We start from the raw sequence: 20513 nt of genomic DNA on the forward strand, positions 1-20513 counted from the left end.
GTTCCTCACATCTCCTTTCTACTTATTCATATGTCTTCTGTCTCATACAGACATAAATATTAAGAAAATTCTCAATGGAAATCCTAAGTCTTCATAATATTTCACACATTTAATCAGACTATTTGCAGATCAAATATAAAATAATGTATTATTTTTAAGTACATATAAGTAAATAATATAAAATGTATGAGATTATGATTTTTAAACACATTTCACATTCTTTCCTATTTTTTTTTTTTGGTGGTATTGGGGTTCCTGGAACCCCTTCTACCTCCGGGTTACACTCCCAGACCTATTTTTAGGTTTTTTATTTGGAAACAGGGTCTCTTAAGCCAGCACGGTTGACTTCGAACCTGCACGATCCTCCTGTCTCCGCCTATCAAGCGCAGGGATTACAAGCATGCGCCACCACACCCGGAACTTTCCTTATTTTTAATTATGCTAATTTTAAATGAAATGACTGTGCTCTAATTTTCTTGACCTTAATTTAGCTTATCAATATTTTAACAACAAAATGTAATATGACTTTTTTCATTTTAAAACTTACACCGTTAGCCGAGTGTGGTAGCGCACGCTTGTAATCCCAGCATTCAGGAGGCTGAGACTGGAGGATCACGGTTTGCTACTCAGTGAAATTTCTCTGCAGCTTAGTGAAACTCTCTGCAACTTAGTGAGACCCTGTTTCAAAATAAAGAATAAAAAATAGGGCAGGGGATGTAGCTCAGAGGTCAAATGCCCCTGGGCTCCATCCCCAGTTCCCCCTTCCTCTTCCTTCCTTTACCCAAATCTAAGATATCTATATAGCATTTTTTAACATGAGTATTCATGTATGTTTTATTATTATAATTATTATTGCCCAAGACTATATAGTGAGCATTGATACATATTATTAATTGGTTAGCAGAATTTTACTCACATAAGGTATAACCAGAACAAGAACTCCCACACTCCCTTGAGTGGCCTCCCAGCATTCGGGAGGCTGAAACTGGAGGATCGCCGTTGGTGGACAGCCTCAGCTACTTAGGCCCTCTACAATTTAGTGAGACCCAGTTTCAAAATAAAGAATAAGCCTGGCGTGGTGGCACACGCTGTAATCCCCGTGCTTGGGAGGCGGAGACAGGAGAATTTCTCAAGTTTGAAGCCAGCCTAGCTGGCTTAAGAGACCCTGTTTCCAAATAAAATAGGTCGGGGAGTGTAGCCTGGAGGTAGAATGCCCCTTAATTCCACCCCCAGTACCACAGAAAGAAAAAGAAAGAAAGAAAGAAAGAAAGAAAGAAAGAAAGAAAGAAAGAAAGAAAGAAAGCAAGCAAGCAGGAAGTATAGCTCGGAGTTCGAATGCCCCGGGTTCCATCCCCAGACCCGCAAATATATATATATATATATATATATATATATATATATATATATATATATATATATGCAAAGTATATTTAAAAATACATGTTAATACAACAGAAGGCCGCTTGCATTTTATTACCTATTGTCTATCTCTCACAATAGAATATTATGAAAATCTAGTACTATGTATCTTATATTGTCTGTATTATTGTCAGAGTTTTAAAAAAGAACTTCAAGCTGGGCATGGTGGCGCACGCTTGTAATCCCCGCACTTGGAAGGCTAAGACAGGAGGATCACACAGGTTCGAAGCCAGCCTCAGCTACTTAGTGAGGCTCTCGGCAACTTAGTGAGACCCTGTTTCCAAATAAAGTATAAAAAAATAGGTCTGGGAGTGTAGCCCAGAGAGAGAAAGCCCCTGGATTCCACCCGCAATACCACCAAAAAAAAAAAAAAAGAACTTCAATTTTCTGTCAGAACTATAATCAGACAAGACTCGTTTGTCTTATATGCACTGAGTAGTTGAGGCCAATAATTAAACAGCAATAGAAAATTTTATTATTTAAATTATTTGGGTAGTTCTTTAAAATCTCATGTATAAAACCAGGAAACCAGGTGGGGTGGCCCACACTTGTAATCCCCATACTTGGGAAGCTGAGACAGGAGGATTGCACAGGTTCAAAGCCAATCTCAGCTACTTAGTGAGGTTCTCAGCAACTTGTGAGACCCTGTTTCCAAATAAAGTATAAAATAGGTCTGGGAGTATAGCCCAGACGTAGAAAAGACCCTGGGTTCCACCCTTAGTACCACACACACACAAAAAAATCTTATGTGTGCCCTTTTCTATTGGAAGGAGAGGAAGTTGATATCGATGATGTGGAAACAGTTCTAGGAAACATGGGAATAGAACTCACAGATACAGAACTCTCAGAAATGTTGAATAATCTTCCAGTTGATGGTAAGTATTTCAAATAAAAATGTAATCTTCATGGGAGGTGTATCATTAAGTTGTAAAAGCTTCTAAAATTATCTCTGATTATGTGCCAAAGTAACCTATGACCCATGTTACAGAATTTTAAATGATTCTACTTAAATATTTAAGCACTCCTAGTCCAAAAATCTAAAATGCTCCAAAATCTAAAACCTTTTGAGATCACAAATATAAAATTTCATGTGATTTCAGGTTGTAGTAAAAATTTAAACAACTAAAAATATTCCACAGTTACCTATGTATATAAAGAACATATGAAATGTAAATAAATCTGTGTTTAGATTTGGTGCAGTATAGTGTTACATCATAATGTAAGACTACTCATCCCCAAGATAGCTCATTATGTATATGCAAATATTATAAAATCTAAAAAAAACCAAAATACTTCTGCTTCCAAGAATTTTCGATAGGGAATATTCAACCTACATATCTTAAAAGACTGCTGTTTAGGCCGGGCGTGGTGGCACACGCTTATAATCCTTGTGCTTGGGAGGCAGAGACAGGAGGATCACACAGGTTTGAAGCCAGTGCTGGCTTAAGAGACCCTGTTTCCAAATAAAATATGAAATAGGTCTGGGAGTGTAGACCAGAGGCAGAAGGGTTCCATTCCCAGTACCGCCAAAAAAAAAAAAAAAAGACTGCTGTTCAATTTTTAGTTCAAAAGTTTACATGGTGGCCCACACTTTTAATCCCAGTACTTGAGAGGCTGAGACAAGAGGATCATAGTTCATATCCAGCCTCACTTAGTGAGACCCTGTTTCAAATGAAAAATAGGGCTGGGGCTATGGAGATCAGTGTAGAGATTTCTTAGAAAACTGGGATTGGATTCACCATATGATCTGGCTATACCACTTTTGAGTATCATTCCAAAGAGGTGAAACCAGAGAACTACAGTAATAATGCATACCCAGGTTCATAGCAGCACAATTCATAATAGCCAAATTATGGAACCAATCTATGTGTCCATCAACAGATGAATGCATTACAAAAGTATGGGAAATACACACAATGTAATTCTACTCAGCAATAATGAAGAACAAAATTATGTCATTTGTAAGAAAATGGAAGAACCTGGAGAACATTATGTTAAGTGAGATTAGCCAATTACAAAAAGTGAAGGGTCATATGTTTTCTCTAATATGGGCAACAAGACAGGAAGTAATTGGGAAATAAGAGGGACTCCAGATAATGAAGAAGAATCCTCAATAGAGCCATGGAGGAGGTCTAAGGGAAGGGAAGGAGGAAGACTAGGTTCATTAATGAAAATAGTACCATTGACTATGTGTATATATGTGAATATACCAACATCAGTCTCAGTACTTTGTATAGAGAAGGAGAGAGATGAGGAGGCTGTGGGGGGCCACCAAGTACTGTGTGCATATATGTCGTTGTCAACATGATTTACATTATGATGTAAGACTATACTGCACCAATAAAAGCACATTTTAAAAAAATGGGTTTGGGGATATAGCTCAGAGGTAGAATGTCCTTGCGTTCAATCCCCAGTACCACACACAAAAAAATGAAAGTCTACAGTTATATCATCATTATTTCACTAGGGTTTAGTTGTGTCTTTTACTACTTTTTAATTCATTGAAAGATTTAGAATTTAAGTCAAACTAAATGACAAAAATAAGAGAGTGATCTACTAGGAAAAATTAAAATATCACAAAAGAAAATATATGTTCCAGCATAGTAGTATCAGCTTTAACTATATTACTAAAGTTGAGACTTTCCCCACACTCTCTATAATTTCATTATTTTTCAAGAAATCAGAAAAGTTCTAAGGCAGTTCACAAAGTACATTTTTCCGAAATTACTGGTTCTGTATTCTCTAAAATTTTGCATTGCTCTCTGTGATCTAAATAGTGCTTTCTTTTACAGATGAAAAAGTCTATCAGAACAGGCTGATGGATGGTATAAAGTTTCTTAAAGGTAAGGGAAACCAAAATCATGTCATTTGCAAGAAGATGGAAAGACCTGGAGAACATTATGTTAAGTGAGATCAGCCAAGCACAGAAAAAAAAGGGACATATGTTTTCTCTAATATGCCCAAACTAAGGAGTATTAGGGATACCAGAGGGACTCCAGATAATGGAGAGGAAGCCTCAGCAAAGCTAGAAAGGAAGAGTAGGAGAGGAAGACAGCAAGGAGGTTGATTAATGGAGAAGCTACATTCGAATATGTGTATAAGTGTGAATGTAGCATGGTCAACCTGGACTCTCATTGTTGGGAGGGGGGAAGGGGAACCAGGGGTGGGGGCACCAAGCACTGTGTGAATGTATGCTATTTTCAATATGATCCACATAAAAATAAAAAAATAAAAAGTAGGATCAAGTAGAAAAAAATAAAATAAAAAAGTTGAGAGAAACTTAAAGCAAGATGAATCTGTGATCATCATGTCTATCATACTGTTTCATTGTGTTTAAAATGTAAATCCTGCTGGGCATGTTGGTGCCTGCTTGAAATCCCAGCATTTAGGAGGCTGAAACAGGAGGATCATAGTTCAAGGACAGCCTCAGCTATGTAGTGAGGCCCTTTGCAACTCAGTGAGACACTGTTTCAATTATTGTAGCTTTATATGGCTTGAAATCAGAAAATATATATCTTCTAGCTTTGTTCTTTTGATTGTTTTGGGTATCTAGAGTTCATATTCCATAATAGGATAGATTTTTTCTGAAAAATAAATATATAAATATATGATAGCTTCACCTAAAAAAAAAAGAAAAAAATATATTCTCTGGTAAGAAAGAAAGCAAAAACAAATATTGAAATGTTATCTTTAAGTTATCAAAATCTTGGTATCAGACAAATTAAACTGTTATGTGAGATTATCATATTTAATTTTAGATAAATTGCTATAATACTAGATGTCAACCACTAAGCCAAGCATGGGAAGGAGGTATGGGGAGGCAATATGGTGGAGATAGGGTGGGGGCTGACTGGGCGATGTGTGCATGTAGGTCTACAAAAGTTTTTTTTGTATCCCACTATGATGTATGAATACAATGCACCAATAAAAAATTTTAAAAAATAGTGCTGAAGGTATAGCTCAGAAGTGGAATGCCTCTGGGTACATGCTCAGTACCACACAAAAAAATGTAAATCCTGCTGGGCATGGTGGCACACACTTGTAATCCCAGTACTTGGGAGGCTGAGACTGGAGGATCACAGTATTGCAGCCAAATTAATGAGGCCCTCCACAAAAATAAAAAATAGGCTGGGCATGGTGGCGCATGCTTGTAATCCCTGTGCTTGGGAGGCAGAAACAGGAGGATCGCACAGGTTCGAAGCCAGCCACGCTGGCGTAAGAGACCCTGTTTCAAAAAAATATATAAAAAATAGGTCTGGGAGTGTAGCCCGGAGGTAGAAGGGCTTCCAGGAACCCCAGTACCACAAAAAAATAAATAAATAAATAAAAATTTTAAAAATAGGGCTGAGGATATAGCTTGGAGGTAGCTGGGTTCAATCCCCAGTTCCTCAATAAAAAGGAAAAATGTAAATCCTGTCACTTAACACATGAGTACATACTTTTGTTTCTTTTATACATCAGCCAGTTATAATATTGTTTTTTATGGTATAACTTGGGAAGAGTGCCTGTACTCTCAGGATTTTTTTATAAGAAATTATCAGAGCCCACATGGCATACCTAAAATAGAAGGTAAAATTAGCCATCTTGAGTTAATTTACTCAGCATCAGGGACAACTAATCTGATGTTCAAGCCAAAGCAGTCCAGAGAAGGAGTCCTGTCTAAGCTTGGTTCCCTCTCTTCTGTCATTCCATACCATATCATGATATCTGCCAAATACACACACCACTTGTACTACTATTAGTAGTTTTATTTGAAATTCTTACCTTTTAACTTTTTTTTTCAGTACTGGGGATGGAACCCAGGGGTATTCTACCTCCGAGCTACAACCTCAGCCCTATTTTTTATTCTTTATTTTTAAATGGTCTCACTGGGTTGCAAAGGACCTCACTAAATAGCTGAGGCTGCCCTCAAACTGCAATCCTCCAGTCTCAGCCTCCCAAATGCTGGGATTACAAACATGTGCCACCACACCAACTTACCTTTTTTTTAAACAGTTTTTTTTATTGAACATAAATAGTATACATTTAAACTATATTTGGTGCCCTCTCCCCCGCCCCCATTTTCCCTTCCCCCCTCCCACCAATGGTTGTCCAGGTTAACCATGTCATATTCATAATTTTACACATATTCAGATATAGACCCTCATTAATCAAGATAAGCCTTCCTCCTCTCCTATCTTTCCATTCAAACTTTGCTGATATTTCCCCTCCATTATCTGGAGTCCCACTGGTATCCTCTGTGTTTCCTAGTTTGGGCATATTAGAGGAAACATATGTACCTTCTTCTGTGCTTGTCTGATCTCACTTAACATAATGTTCTCCAGGGCTTTCCATCTTCTTGCAAATGATATAATTTTGTTCTTCTTTATGGCTGAATAGAATTCCATTGTGTGTATTTCCCACAGTTTTGCTATCCATTCATCTGTTGATGGTGATCTGGGTTGGTTCCATATTTTGGCTATTACATATTGTGCTGCTATGAACATAGGTATGCATATGTTGCTGTATTTCTCTGACTTCAACCCCTTTGGAAAGATACCCAGGAGTGGTGTAGCTGGATCATATGGTGGATCTATTCCCACCTTTCTTAGGAATCTCCACACAGATCTCCATAGTGGCTGAACTAGTTTGCACTCCCACCAACAGTGTAAAAGAGTTCCTCTTTCCCCACATCCTTGCCAGCATTTGTTGTTGTTTGATTTCTTTATGCTTGCCACTCTGACTGGGGTTAGATGGAATCTCAGTGTAGTTTTGATTTGCATCTCCCTGATGGCCAGTGATGAAGAACATCTTTTCATGTATCTATTGGCTCTTTGTATCTCTTCTTTTGTGAAGTGTCTATTTAGTTCATTTGCCCATTTCTTGATTGGGTTGTTTATTTTGCTAGTGTAGAGTCTTTTGAGCTCTTTGTATATTCTGGATATTAGCCCCCTATCAGAATGGTGGCTGGTAAAGATCTTTTCCCATTCTGTAGGCTTCCTCTTTAGGTTATTGATAGTTTCCTTTGATGAGAATAAACATTTTAGTTTGATGTTATCCCACTTGTTTATTCTTGCTTTAATTTCCTGAGCTTTGGAGGTTTTGTTGAGAAAATTACTGCCTGTGCCAATATGTTGTAGTGTTGAACCTATGCTCTCCTCTACTAACTTCACAGTCTCAGGTCTAATTTCTAAGTCTTTGATCCATCTTGAGTTGATTCCTGTGTTTGGTGAGATATAAGGGTTTAGATTCATCTTTTTACAAATGGTTAGCCAGTTCCCCCCATACCACTTGTTGAAAAGGCTGTCTTTTCTCCAGTGTATGTGTTTGGCCCCTTTGTCAAAGATTAATTGACTAAAGATGTGTGGGTTTGTTTCTGTATCTTCTATTCTAATCCACTGGTCAGTATATCTGTTATTGTGCCAGTACCATGCTGTTTTTAATACTATTGCTCTATAGTATAATTTGAAGTCTGGGATTGTGATGCCTCCTGCATGTTTCTTATTGTTGAGAATTGCTTTGGCTATTCTAGGTCTTTTCTTTCTCCATATAAAGTTCATGATTGATTTTTCTAGGTCTCTGAAGAATGTCGCTGGTATTTTAATGGAAATTGCATTGAATCTATAGATCAGTTTTGGCAGAATGGCTATTTTGATTATATTTATTCTGACTATCCATGAGTACGGGAGATCTTTTCATCTTCCAAAGTCTTCTTCAATTTCTTTCTTTAATGTTTTATAGTTTTTTTTGTAGAGGTCTTTTACGTCTTAGGTTAGGTTTATTCCTAGGTATTTTATTGGTTTTGAAGTTATAATGAATGGAATTGTTTTCTTTGTTTCTTTCATTGTGGATTCATTGTTGGTGTAAAGAAAAGCCACTGATTTCTTTAGGTTGATTTTGTATCCTGCGACTTTGCTGAATTTGTCAATCAACTCCAGAAGTCTTTTGGTTGAGTTCTTTGGGTCTTCCAGATAAAGGATCATGTCATGTGCGAATAAGGATAATTTTAATTCCTCTCTTCCTATGTGAATTCCTTTGATTTCCTTCTCTTGTCTTATTGCTACAGCAAGAGTCTCAAGGACTATATTGAAAAGGAGTGGTGATAGTGGGCATCCTTGTCTTGTTCCTGACTTTAGCAGAAATTCTTGCAGTTTTTCCCCATTCAATATAATGTTGGCTTTGGGTTTACAGTATATTGCCTTAATGATGTTGAAGTACTTTCCTTCTATCCCAATTTTTTGCAGTGTTTTTAACATAAATGCGTGTTGGATTTTGTCGAATGCTTTTTCAGCATCTATTGCTATGATGATGTGGTTTTTGTTCTTGGTTCTATTTATGTGGTGAATAACATGTATTGATTTGCGTATGTTGAACCAGCCTTGTTTTTCTGGGATGAAACCGACTTGGTATTGATGTATTGTTCTCTTGATATAGTTTTGAATGCATATAGCTAGTATTTTGTTTAGAATTTTTGCATCTATGTTCATTAAGGATATTGGTCTGTAGTTTTCCTATCTTGAGGTATCTTTATTTGGTTTGGGGATTAATGTGATACTGGCCTCATAGAAGGAATTTGGGAGAGTTCCATCTCTTTCAATTTCCCGGAACAAGTTATGAAGTATTGGTATTAGTTGTTCACTGAAGGTTTTGTAGAATTCAGCTGGAAACCCATCTGGGCCTGGGCTTTTCTTTGGTGGAAGAATTTTTATTGCTGTTTCTATTTCTTTGGTTGTTATTGATTGGTTTAGGCTTGCTATGTCCTCTAGGCTGAGTGTAGGAAGGTCAACTGTGCTTAGAAATCTATCAATTTCTTCCAGGTTTTCAAGTCTATTGGAGTATAAATTTTTAAAGTAGTTTCTGATAATCTTTTGAATTTCTTCACTATCTGTGGTGATATCTCCTTTTTCATTTCTAATTTTGATAATTTGCATTGATTCTCTTTTTCTTTTGGTTAGGTTGGCCAGGGGTTTATCAATTCTATTAATCTTTTCAAAGAACCAACTTTTTGTTTTATTGATTCTTTGAATTTTTTTTGTTCTCTATTTCATTTATTTCTGCTCGAATTTTAATGATTTCTTGCCTTCTGCTGGCTTTGGGAATAGACTGTTGCAGAATTTCTAGGTCCTTGAGTTGTGTCATTAGGTTCTTTACTTGGTGGTTCTCTGTCCTTCTTATGTGGGCACTCAATGCAATAAACTTTCCTCTTAATACCGCCTTCATGGTGTCCCATAGATTTTGGTAGGTTGTATCTCTGTTTTTGTTTGTTTCCATAAATTTCTTTATTTCTTCCTTAATTTCTGCTCTTACCCATTCATCATTCAATAGTGTATCATTCATTCTCCATGAATTTGAATACTTTCTTTCGAGTTTCCTGTTGTTGATTTCTACTTTTATTCCGTCGTGGTCTGAAAAGATGCAAGGAATTATATTATATTTTTTAAATTTGCTGGTAAAATATAAAATATGTCATAATAAAGTGCAAATATCCAATTGGGATATATATACTATATATAACAAAAACAAGTTAAAGTAAAAGAAGGATGGGGAAACAAATAAAACAGCAATAACCATAACAAAACAAAAGCACTGTAAAAGCAAAACAAAACATCCACAGTAACAGTAAAAAAAAAAAAAACAGTCCTACTTATTTACGAATATGGGGTCAGATCCATATAATATTTGCGTATCTGATTGCTTTGGTAGTTTTCAGAATATATTCCAATGTCTCTTAGTTTTCTTTGTACTCTATTTTTATCTTCTTAGGTCACTCTGGGTGTTTGGACACCTTTCTTTCCTTTAACTGCTTTGGGTTTATGTGTCAGGATGTCTGGTGTCACTGTTATTAGATTCTGTACAAGTTCCAGGTTCTGCGTAATTCCAAACTGTAGTCAGCACCTCTGCACCCACCACCCTAGACTCCGGCCTGTGCTTCCCTACAGCAGGAGTGGAGGATGTCCAAAGTAGACTTGGAACCTCCTGCTGCGGTCCTGTGCAGATATTGTGTCTCGATGGATTTTCCTGTGTCTCTGGAAATTCTAACTGGGCTAGCCGGTGTGGTCCCAAGATGTGCCCTGGACCAAGGGTTGCTGGTTCCTGGATGTCCACACTTACTGCCAGATCTCTGCCAGTTCCAAGAGTGCAGGCTGGGTGCGCTGCTATTACTGGACCCAGGTGTGAGTGGGTGCAGCTGCCTAGTGCCTGCTGCTATGCTCCTCCACGGTGCATTGGGCTGTGTTTTAGACTAGAACTGAGTATCAGGCTGCCAGGTGGGCGGGAACTCCCAGCGGTGGGCCAGGAGCGCAGGATAGGTGCACAAGTGTCCGGGGGGCACAGGCGCTGCGAGGTGTCCAGCAATGATCTCTGCCTCCCCCGGGCCGCAGAAGCTGGGGGCCGAGGAGATCTCACGGGCGCACAGAGCTTTCGCAGCCTGGAAAGCAGGCCTCTGGCAAAGTGTGTGTCTGGGCTCCAGTGGAGGGCGGGGGCTAGGCACACAAGGTAGGCTCCGATTTAGGGGTGGGAGTGGCGCAGGCACTGACTACTAGCGATGGTCCAGGGCGCAGACAGGGTGCAGGAGGACAGTGCTGGGTTCTGAGGTGTGGGACAGATGCCCCAGGCCAGTGCTGGGCCTGGGGCGCACGCTAGTACCCGCACTTTCCCTGGACACACTCAGGTACCTGACTTCCTTGGTCCAGGGGTCCATGGAAGTCTCTGTGCCGTTGTGATCCAGTCGCTGGTGAGCACACAGAATTCTGACGTGGGTGCTGCTCGCTGCTTAAGATGAGGCTCTATGTCCTTTTTCAGTCTCGGATTATCTTGCCGCGGTGATTTCAGTCAGGGCTCGGGAGTGCAGTTCTCGGGAGTGCAGTTTGGGCGGGCAGGCAGCCCACACCAGCAGCCCGCCGGCAGGGGGCCCAATTGTATCTGCAGTAGGTCTGGTGCCCGATCTTTGTTCTTCTTCTTTGAGTTCAGAGTTTCCACCGGGGTACCTGGATCTGTTTTGGTTCCTGGGATGTATTATTTTGTTGATTAAGACACTGCTATCTAAGTAGTTGAATTTATTTGTTTTAACTTTTAAAAGTGATTTTTAAATGAGAATGGACTTCTTGATGAATGCCATTCTGATTGAGGTTAGATAGAATCTCAGTGTAGTTTTAATTTGCATCTCCCTGATTGCTAATGATGTTGAACATTTTTTCATGTTATTTATTGGCCATTTGTATTATTTGTTTTTCTTCTTTATAGTGTCTATTTAGTTCAATTTTCTATCTCTTTAATTTTTTTTATTGGTGCATTGTTGTCATACATCTTAAAGAGATAAAAGACATGTGGAGACATATATGCACAAATCACCCTCAATTTCCCATTTTTTGATTGGGTTATTTCTTTAGTGTCAAGTCTTTTAGGTAATTTGCATAATCTAGATATTAGTCCTCTATCAGAGTAATAGCTGGAAAAGATCTTCAACTCTGTAGGCTCTTTCTTTAGACTCTTGATAGTTTCCTTTTTTTTTTTTTAATTTGTGCACTGTAATCATACATCTTGATGGAGTTCAGAGCAATAGAGGCATACATGCCACAGCTCTTATTGACCTTCCCCCGGTTCCCACCCCTCTTCTTCTCCCTCCTCACCTTTCTGTGCTAAATGCAGTGACTGGCTTTGATAAGTTTGTGTGTGTACATCATGTCCATTGAGGTGTTTCTTCCCCCTCCCATCTCCCTCAGTTAGGTCCCCCCTTCACTCCACTAAGGTGTCTCCTCCTTTGGCTGGAGTCCCTCCTGAGTCTTAATTTCTCCCTAGCTTCTGCATAAGAAAGAGAACATCCAACCTTTCACTTTTTGTGACCAACTAATCTCATTTAGCATAATCTCCAGTTTTATATTTTCTCTTGACAAACAGAAGCTTTTTAGTTCAATGAAATTCCATTTATTAATTTTTGTTTTAATTTCCTGAGCCTTGAGGGTCTTTTTAGGAAGTTCTTACCTGTGCCTATATGTTGAAGTGTTAAACTATATCCTCCGCCAGTAATTTCAAAGACTGTCTAATTTCCAGGTCTTTGATCCATCTTAAGATCACTCTTGTCCAGGGTGAGAGGTAGGGATTTAACTTCATTTTTCTACAAATGGATAGCCTGTTTTTCCAACACCATTTGTTGAAAAGACTGTTTTCTCCAACATATGTTTTTGGCACCTTTTTCAAAATCAATTGGTTATAAGTATATGGACTTGTTTCTATATCTTCTGTTCTATTTCATTGGACTAAATGCTGGCAGGGATGTGAAGAAATAGGAACTCTCCTACACTGTAAGTGGGATTGCAAATTAGTGAAGCCACTATGGAGATCAGTGTAGAGATTCCTCAAAAAACTAAGAATGGATCTACCAAATAATCTGACTATACCACTCCTAGGTATCTTTCCAAAGGACTGAAATCAGAATATTATAGCATATTCATGTTTATACTAGCACAATTCATAATAACCAAATTATGGAACCAACCTAGTTGTCCATCAACAGATGATAGGATTATAAAATTATAGGATATATACACAATGGAATTCTACTCAGTAATCAAGAAGAACAAAATTATATCATTTGCTGGAAACTGGATAGATAGACCTGGAGAACATTATGTTAAGTGAGATTAGTCAGTCACAGAAAGTCAAAGGTCATATGTTTTCTCTCATATACAGAAGCTAGGGTGTAATGAGAACAAAGGAAGGACTTTTTTTTTTTTTTTTTGCAGTACTGGGAATGGAACCCAAATTCTACCACCAAGCTACAACTCCAGCCCCATTTTTTTTTAATTCTCTATTCTGCAGCAGGGTCTCACTAAGTTGCAAAGGGCCTCACTAAGTAGCTGAGGCTGTCCGCAAACCGCGATCCTCTAGTCTCAGCCTCCTGAATGCTGGGATTACAAGCGTGCACCACCACGCCCGGCAGGAAGAAAGACTTTAGATAATGGAAGAGAAACTCCAATAGAGCAAGGGAGGTGGTGTGGGGGAGGGAAGGAGAGAGGAAGAATTAATGAAGGAAACACTTCCACTGACATTATGTACATATGTGAGAACACCAGCGCTAATCTCAGATATTGTCTGGGGACCTGGGGAGTAGGGAGGAAGCTAGAAAATTCACCAAGTGCTGTGTTTATGTATGTCACTACCATTGTGAACTACATTATAATGTGAAACTATAATGCACCAGTAAAAGTATAAAAATAAATGGGAATGAAAATCAAACAACTCTTAATATAAGTAGCAGTTAAAAGTAAACACAATAGAAACAAGATAAAAATCAGTTCTGAACATTGGGTTTATTATCACTTTGCTGTCAATTCCATGGAAAGTTATGCAATCACCTTTAAAATTTTATACTGGATATGCTTATCATAAAGATTAAATCAACAAGCTCTAATCCTAACTCTGATATTGACTCTTGTCTTTTGCTTACATATCTCTCTTTTCATAAGGAGGAAAGATTGATTCCCATAAAGTGAACAAAGTTTTGGAAAATATAGGCATAAACCTTACTGAAAAGGAGCTTGAAGACCTAACACAAAACCTGGAAGTTGATGGTGAGAATTTTAGATATTACTGACCCCTCAGTAAAACTACTCTTATAAGCCTAGTTATGACAATCATTAAAAATGTTTGTTTAGCCGGGCATGGTGGCACACGCTTGTAATCCCCGCGCTTGGGAGGCAGAGACAGGAGGATCACGCAGGTTCGAAGCCAGCCGCACTGGCTTAAGAGACCCTGTTTCCAAAACTAAAAAAATAGGTCTGGGAGTGTAGCCCGGATATAGAAGGGCTTCCAGGAACCCCAGTACCACCAAAAAAAAAAAAAAACTGCTTGTTTAACATCAAGAAAGCTTTCTAAAAACTGTAAAGTAAAAACTCAGGTCCAAAGGAAAAACGTGTATCTTTTTGCTGACTTCATGTGCATTTTAAAGGATTTCAAGATATTCTCTCTCTCTCTCTCTCTCTCTCTCTCTCTCTCTCTCTCTCTCTCTCTCTCACTCTCTCTCTCCTCTCTCTCTTTCTCTTATTCTCTCTCTTTTATTCTCTCTCTCTTTCTCTCTCTTTCTCTCGTGTGTGTGTGTGTGTGTGTGTGTGTGTGTGTGTGTGTGTGTTTCTATTCAGCCTTTTTTATTCTCCCTATGGGGTAGAGAGAATTAAAAGATATTGCTCAAATTCCTATCCACCTCTTTGACCACATTTGCTAATAGGTAACATCAGTATTTATTTTTAAAAAATTTTTTGCCAGGTGTGGTAGTACACACTTGTAATCCTAGCACTTGGGAGGCTGAGACAGGAGAATTGCACAGATTTGAAGCCAACCTAAGCTACTTAGTGAGGCTCTCAGCAACTTAGTGAGACCCTGTTTCCAAATAAAATATAAAATAGGTCTGAGAGTATAGCCCAGAGGTAGAAAAGCCCATTGGTTCCATCCCCGGTACCACAAAAAAATTAAAAATTTTAAAAATAAAATATTTTTTATTTATTTATTTTTATTTATTTATTTTGCGGTACTGGGGATTGAACCCAGGAGCATTCTACCTCTAAACTATACGTCTAGCTCTATTTTTTATTCTTTATTTTTGAAACAGGATCTCACTAAGTTGCAGAGGCCTAAGTAGCTGAGGCTGGCCACACACCTGCGATCTTCCTGTCTCAGCCTCCAAAGTACTGGGATTACAAATGTGCACCACCATGCCTGGCTATTTTTAAATCTTTTATATTCTTTCCCCTTTTAGAATGGCTAGAGTAGACCCCCTCTCCATGGCAGCCATGGAGGTCAGTATTTACTGTATCTCACTTTCACACAGGTCATATAGAGAAAAGTCTATGGCAGACTCCTGAGGCTGTCTCCTCCCTCTCCTTTGCTGTTTCCCCCAGTGCTGGCATACGGCATTGTGTCGGCCTTTTTTCAATTCGTAGTGATAAAATTAGAGACCCACTTTTAAGTTAAAGAGCAACAAAATACACTAAAACCATATTTCACTTCCTCTTGGGTATTTTAAAACACTAGTGGCTTCTGGAAAATAAACATGAAATTGGGTTTTTAAAAAAATGCCAAATATTTTCTGGGATTGTACATCTCTTAAAACTTTGGGATAAGGAGTGATATATTGTACAGAATCCTAAAATTCGTAAAACCCTTGGCAATAATATTTTTATCTTATTACTACCACATAAATCATGCCCTGGTTTTTAAATATTTTATAGCCTTAAGTAAGGAATTTGTTGAACTGTTACTAAGAATCCATGAAAGCATTACCTGGGCCACTACTAGGCAAGATATCTTTCCTGTCATATATTATTATATATTATATGCTTATAATATATGCTATTTATTTATTTTACCTCCTTCTCTTCCCTCACCACACACAGCACCCCATAGACTGATACTTTTAAAATACTCTTATTCCCCTTAACAGTTCTCCCTCTCCCTGCCATGAGATCTTTGGAATGTCTTTATTTCCCCAGCTACACAGTCCCAATTCTCACACATAATCAGCTTCCAGGTTTTTTCCAGAGGAAATATAGTGCTTATTAGAATTTCTCTTACATCATTTTCCTTCTATATCATTAATCTTCATTTACAACTTAACTCATTAAATCACAAGTTTTCAATTCTTCAAATATTTGAATGAAATTGAGACAGGTGCATTAAAATAGGTTGTACATATACTCTAGAGCTTATATGTTATTGTATTAATGTTAATTTATATTATTATATAATTATATATTACATACTATATTTCAGTTTTTATAGGTTTTCCATTCCTATGACAATGGGAAAATGTGTTTATTACATATTTCATGATTGATTATTTTTTAACTTATGTAGAGAAAGAAAGTTTCTGTCCTGATATCGCTGTACTTTAACATTTTAGGACTATGAGCACTTCTGCCTACCTGCTTTACTTTATTGGCCTTTTAGGGGTTATAACAGACAGGAACAACCTATGCTGACCTTTATTAATTTTTCTCAGTGTCCTCAGTATAGTGCCAAGCTCTTCCCAAGATGTACTGCTTTTCAGTTTTCTCCCCAAATTTTAGTACTTTCCTGTTTTTTCCTCATCCATAGGGAAGAAAGTCCTATGCCTGTTCTTTCCTCATACCCTTAGCAGTCTATACAGACCAAAATGTTTGACTTTTTTTTTTTTTTTTTGTACTGGAGATGGAGATGGAACTCAGAACATTCTAACAATGAGCTATACCCCTAACATTTTTAATTTTGAAACAGCATCTGAGGCTGGCTTCAAACATGCAATTCTCCTATCTTAACCCCCCAAATACTAGAATTACAGGTATGCATAACTACACTTGGCCCAAAATGTTCGACTTTCAAAGAGCAAACTACTTGGAGGTAATATTAAAAGGGGCAGGAGCCACATTTAGGCCTATTTTCAGAGGCCCTTCTAAACTTTTGGTTAAACTAAACATAAAAGAATAAGAATAGCATTATAGGTAAGGGAAATTTTTCCCTTGTCATGTAGAACAAAAAGTAATTCAAAGATCTCATCTTTTTTCCATGAGAGACTTGGCTATCTATAGTAGACCGTTTGAACCAACACATATTTTCCATGACACAAATTATTAATGGTCAAGAATACTTTAATAGATGTGGATTAAATGTCCAAAAATGCTCACTCCACAATATTATTGACAATTGATATACTTTTCTGGCACTCTACTGGCAATTCTTGACTACTTAAAAGGAAAAGTGGATTAAATTCATAAAATAATTATGTTTTTATTCTTCCATTATTCCTAGGTTATAGTTAGATTTTCTCATCAGCATGGAATATTGTTTTGCTAGCAGAGAGAGAAGCACTTTTCAGAAACTAAATGACAGAGATTAGTCACTTTTCCCTAACTGGTAATACGTTAGTGCTAATTGTGATCATTTGAGCTTTCATTTTTTTATCTGCTTGTGAAGAGTGCAGCAAAAAGTTAAATTTTCTAAAGCAAATAGATACTGCTAAATTGCTCTGCTCTGTGGTATCATTTCATGTTTTTGTCCAATTTATTCTGTGTTACAGTTAATGGTAAGGTTGATCTGAAAAAGGTGATGAATGAAGTGAAACCTTTTACAGGTAAGACATTAATAAAACACTTCTCCTTGAATCCTAATTCTGATATATTATTCATGGTGTTTTCCAATATTGTATTATAAATTTATTAAAATTAATAGTTTATATATATATTTATAATGAAACACCTACATCCAGCTTTTCTTTTTTTCTTTGATTTTTGAATTATTTAGGATTCAGCCATTACAATAAAAGATAACATTTGAGTAATAAATCATATTTTCTAACAATAACATACTTACTTCAACCAATGTTTTACTCAGAGGTCATAAACTGGCCAGCCATAAGTTGAATCCAGACTGTATCTATGAGTTGTAAGGTCTAGCAGCACTGTTTCTACAATGCCTCACAATAATGGATTTTTTTTAATGTTTTGACAAGACATGTACTCTCCATTTCATCAGAGCCTTTGTTACTCATCTGCTCTACATCCAGGCTCTCATGAGCTTTTGAATTAATTGGTTTCTGGATAAATAGTCAAAATCTAGATAGACATAGCAAATAGAAAAATGGATATTTTTAAAGAATTACATCAGTAGAGTTGCTTTAAACAGTAATTGCATGATACAAGATTAAAAAAGAAAAGACTAGATAACCCTAACTTACTGGCTGATTATATGTGTTTTCTTCAGTGCTAGGATGTCTTACCATTAGACTTAGATGACCACTCTTCCTTTTTAAGAATAATTAATAAATTTTGTTGCACTTGTCATTAAACACTAGGGACTATGTGAGAATATGAAAGTGAAAATGGCATTCATTATATGGGCCAGTTTTATCCTAAAATTGCCATGTGTAACAATCCTTTTCTTTCAAAGGAAAAAGAGTTGACATAAATAAACTTAAAAGTGTTTTGGAAAACCTGGGGATTGAGCTCACACCTAATGAATACTTGAACTTGCTGAAGATATTGCCAGTTAATGGTAAGTCTTAAGGGTGCCATCTTGACTGTTTAAGTAATCTGGTTTTGTGGCTATTAAAAATAATAAATTAAAAATGCTTGAAAACTATTGCTAACCTAAAGAAAATTTTCATCACTTAGATTTGAAAACTCATCAAATATTTTAGCAATAAGTTGCTATCAAAGTGAAAGGTCATTCACTCACACCTTCTGACTGGTGATCAGCTGAAATTGTATAAAAGTAAATAAAAAGAAAAATAAAGTAGAAATAGAGGGAGGAGAGGAGCATAAGTAGTGAGACAATAAAAAAATTATGTAGCCATGTGTATTTTTGCAGAATAGGATATATTTACTAACAAAAGAATAATTTTGTTCATTTAAAAAATCCTGAATTTCTGAACTTCATTATTAGATGAAATAAAACAAAAATTAAGGAAAATAAAAATACTTTTATTTTTTATTTTATACATAGTTTTATTGAAAATAAATGGTATAGCCGGGCGTGGTAGTGCACGCTTGTAATCCCCATGCTTGGGAGGCGGAGACAGGAGGATCGCGCTGGTTCAGAGCCAACCTCGCTGGCTTAAGAGACCCTGTTTCCAAATAAAAAAAATAGGTCTGGGAGTGTAGCCCAGAGGTAAAAGGGCTTCCAGGAACCCCAGTACCACCAAAAAAAAAAAAGAAAGAAAAGAAAAGAAATGGTATAGATTTAAACTGTACTTGGTGCCCTCTCCTTTTCCCTTCCCCACCTCCTACCAATGATTGTCCAGGGTAACCATGCCATATTCATACTTTTACACATATTCAGATGTAGACCCTCATTAATCAAGTTCAGCCTTCTTTCTCTCCTATCTTTCCATTCAAACTTTGCTGATATTTCCCTTCCATTATCTGGAATCCCTCTGGTATCCCCTGTGCTCCCTAGTTTGGGCATGTTAGAGGAAAGATACGTCCCTTCTCTTTCTGTGCTTGGCTGATCTCACTTAACATAATGCTCTCCAGGACTTTTCATCTTCTTGCAAATGACATGATTTTGTTCTTCTTTATAGCTGAATAGAATTCCATTGTGTGTGTTTCCCATAATTTTGCAATCTATTCATCTGTTGATGGGAACCTGGGTTGGTTCCATATTTTGGCTATTACAAATTGTGCTGCTATGAACATAGGTATGCATATGTTGCTGTAGTTCTCTGATTTCAACCCTGTTGGAAAAATACCTAGGAGTGGTGGAGCTGGATCATATGGTGAATCTATTCCCAGTTTTCTGAGGAATCTCCACACAGATCTCCATAGTGGCTGAACTAACTTACATTCCCACCAACAGTGTAAAAGACTTCTTCTTTCCCCACATCCTCCCCAGCATTTGTTGTTATTTGATTTCTACTTTTATTCCATTGTGGTCTGAAAAGATGCAAGGAATTATATTACATCTTTTGAATTTGCTGGCACTTTCTTTGTGTCCCAGGATGTGATCTATTTTGGAGAAGGTTCCATGAGCTGCTGAGAAGAATGTGTATTCTGTAGTTCCTGGCAGAAATGTTCTATAAATGTCTATTATGTCCATTTGGTTTATAGTTTTCTTTAGTTCTAAAGAGTCTTTACTCATCTTCTGCTTTGAAGATCGATCCAGTGGTGTGAGAGGTGTATTAAAGTCTCCCAGAATTACTGTATTTGGGTCTATTTGAGATCTGATGTCCAGAAGGGTTTGTTTTACAAATGTGGTTGCACCCACATTTGGGGCATAAACATTTACTATCATTATATCTTCTTGGTGTATTTGTTGCTTTTAATAAAAGGAAGTGCCCTGTTTTGTCTCTTCTGATGTGTTTTAGTTTAAAGTCTGTTTTGTTGGATATCAGGGTTGCTACCCTTGCTCTTTTTTTGTCTCCAATAGCATGGTATATCTTTTTCCATCCTTTCACTTTCAGTCTGTGAATGTCTTTGGCTGTAAGGTGAGTTTCTTGCAGACAGCATATATTTGGATTATGTTTCTTAATCCACATTGCCAGTCTATGTCTTTTGATTGGTGAGTTAAGTCCTTTGAAATTAAGAGATATTATTGAAATATGATTTTTGTTTTCTGCCATTTTGTGTTCTGTCTTATGTTTGGTAATTTGG

The sequence above is a fragment of the Muscardinus avellanarius genome (genome assembly GCF_963383645.1).
Source record: "Muscardinus avellanarius genome assembly, chromosome: 16".
In the NCBI taxonomy this organism is placed as follows: Eukaryota; Metazoa; Chordata; class Mammalia; order Rodentia; family Gliridae; genus Muscardinus; species Muscardinus avellanarius.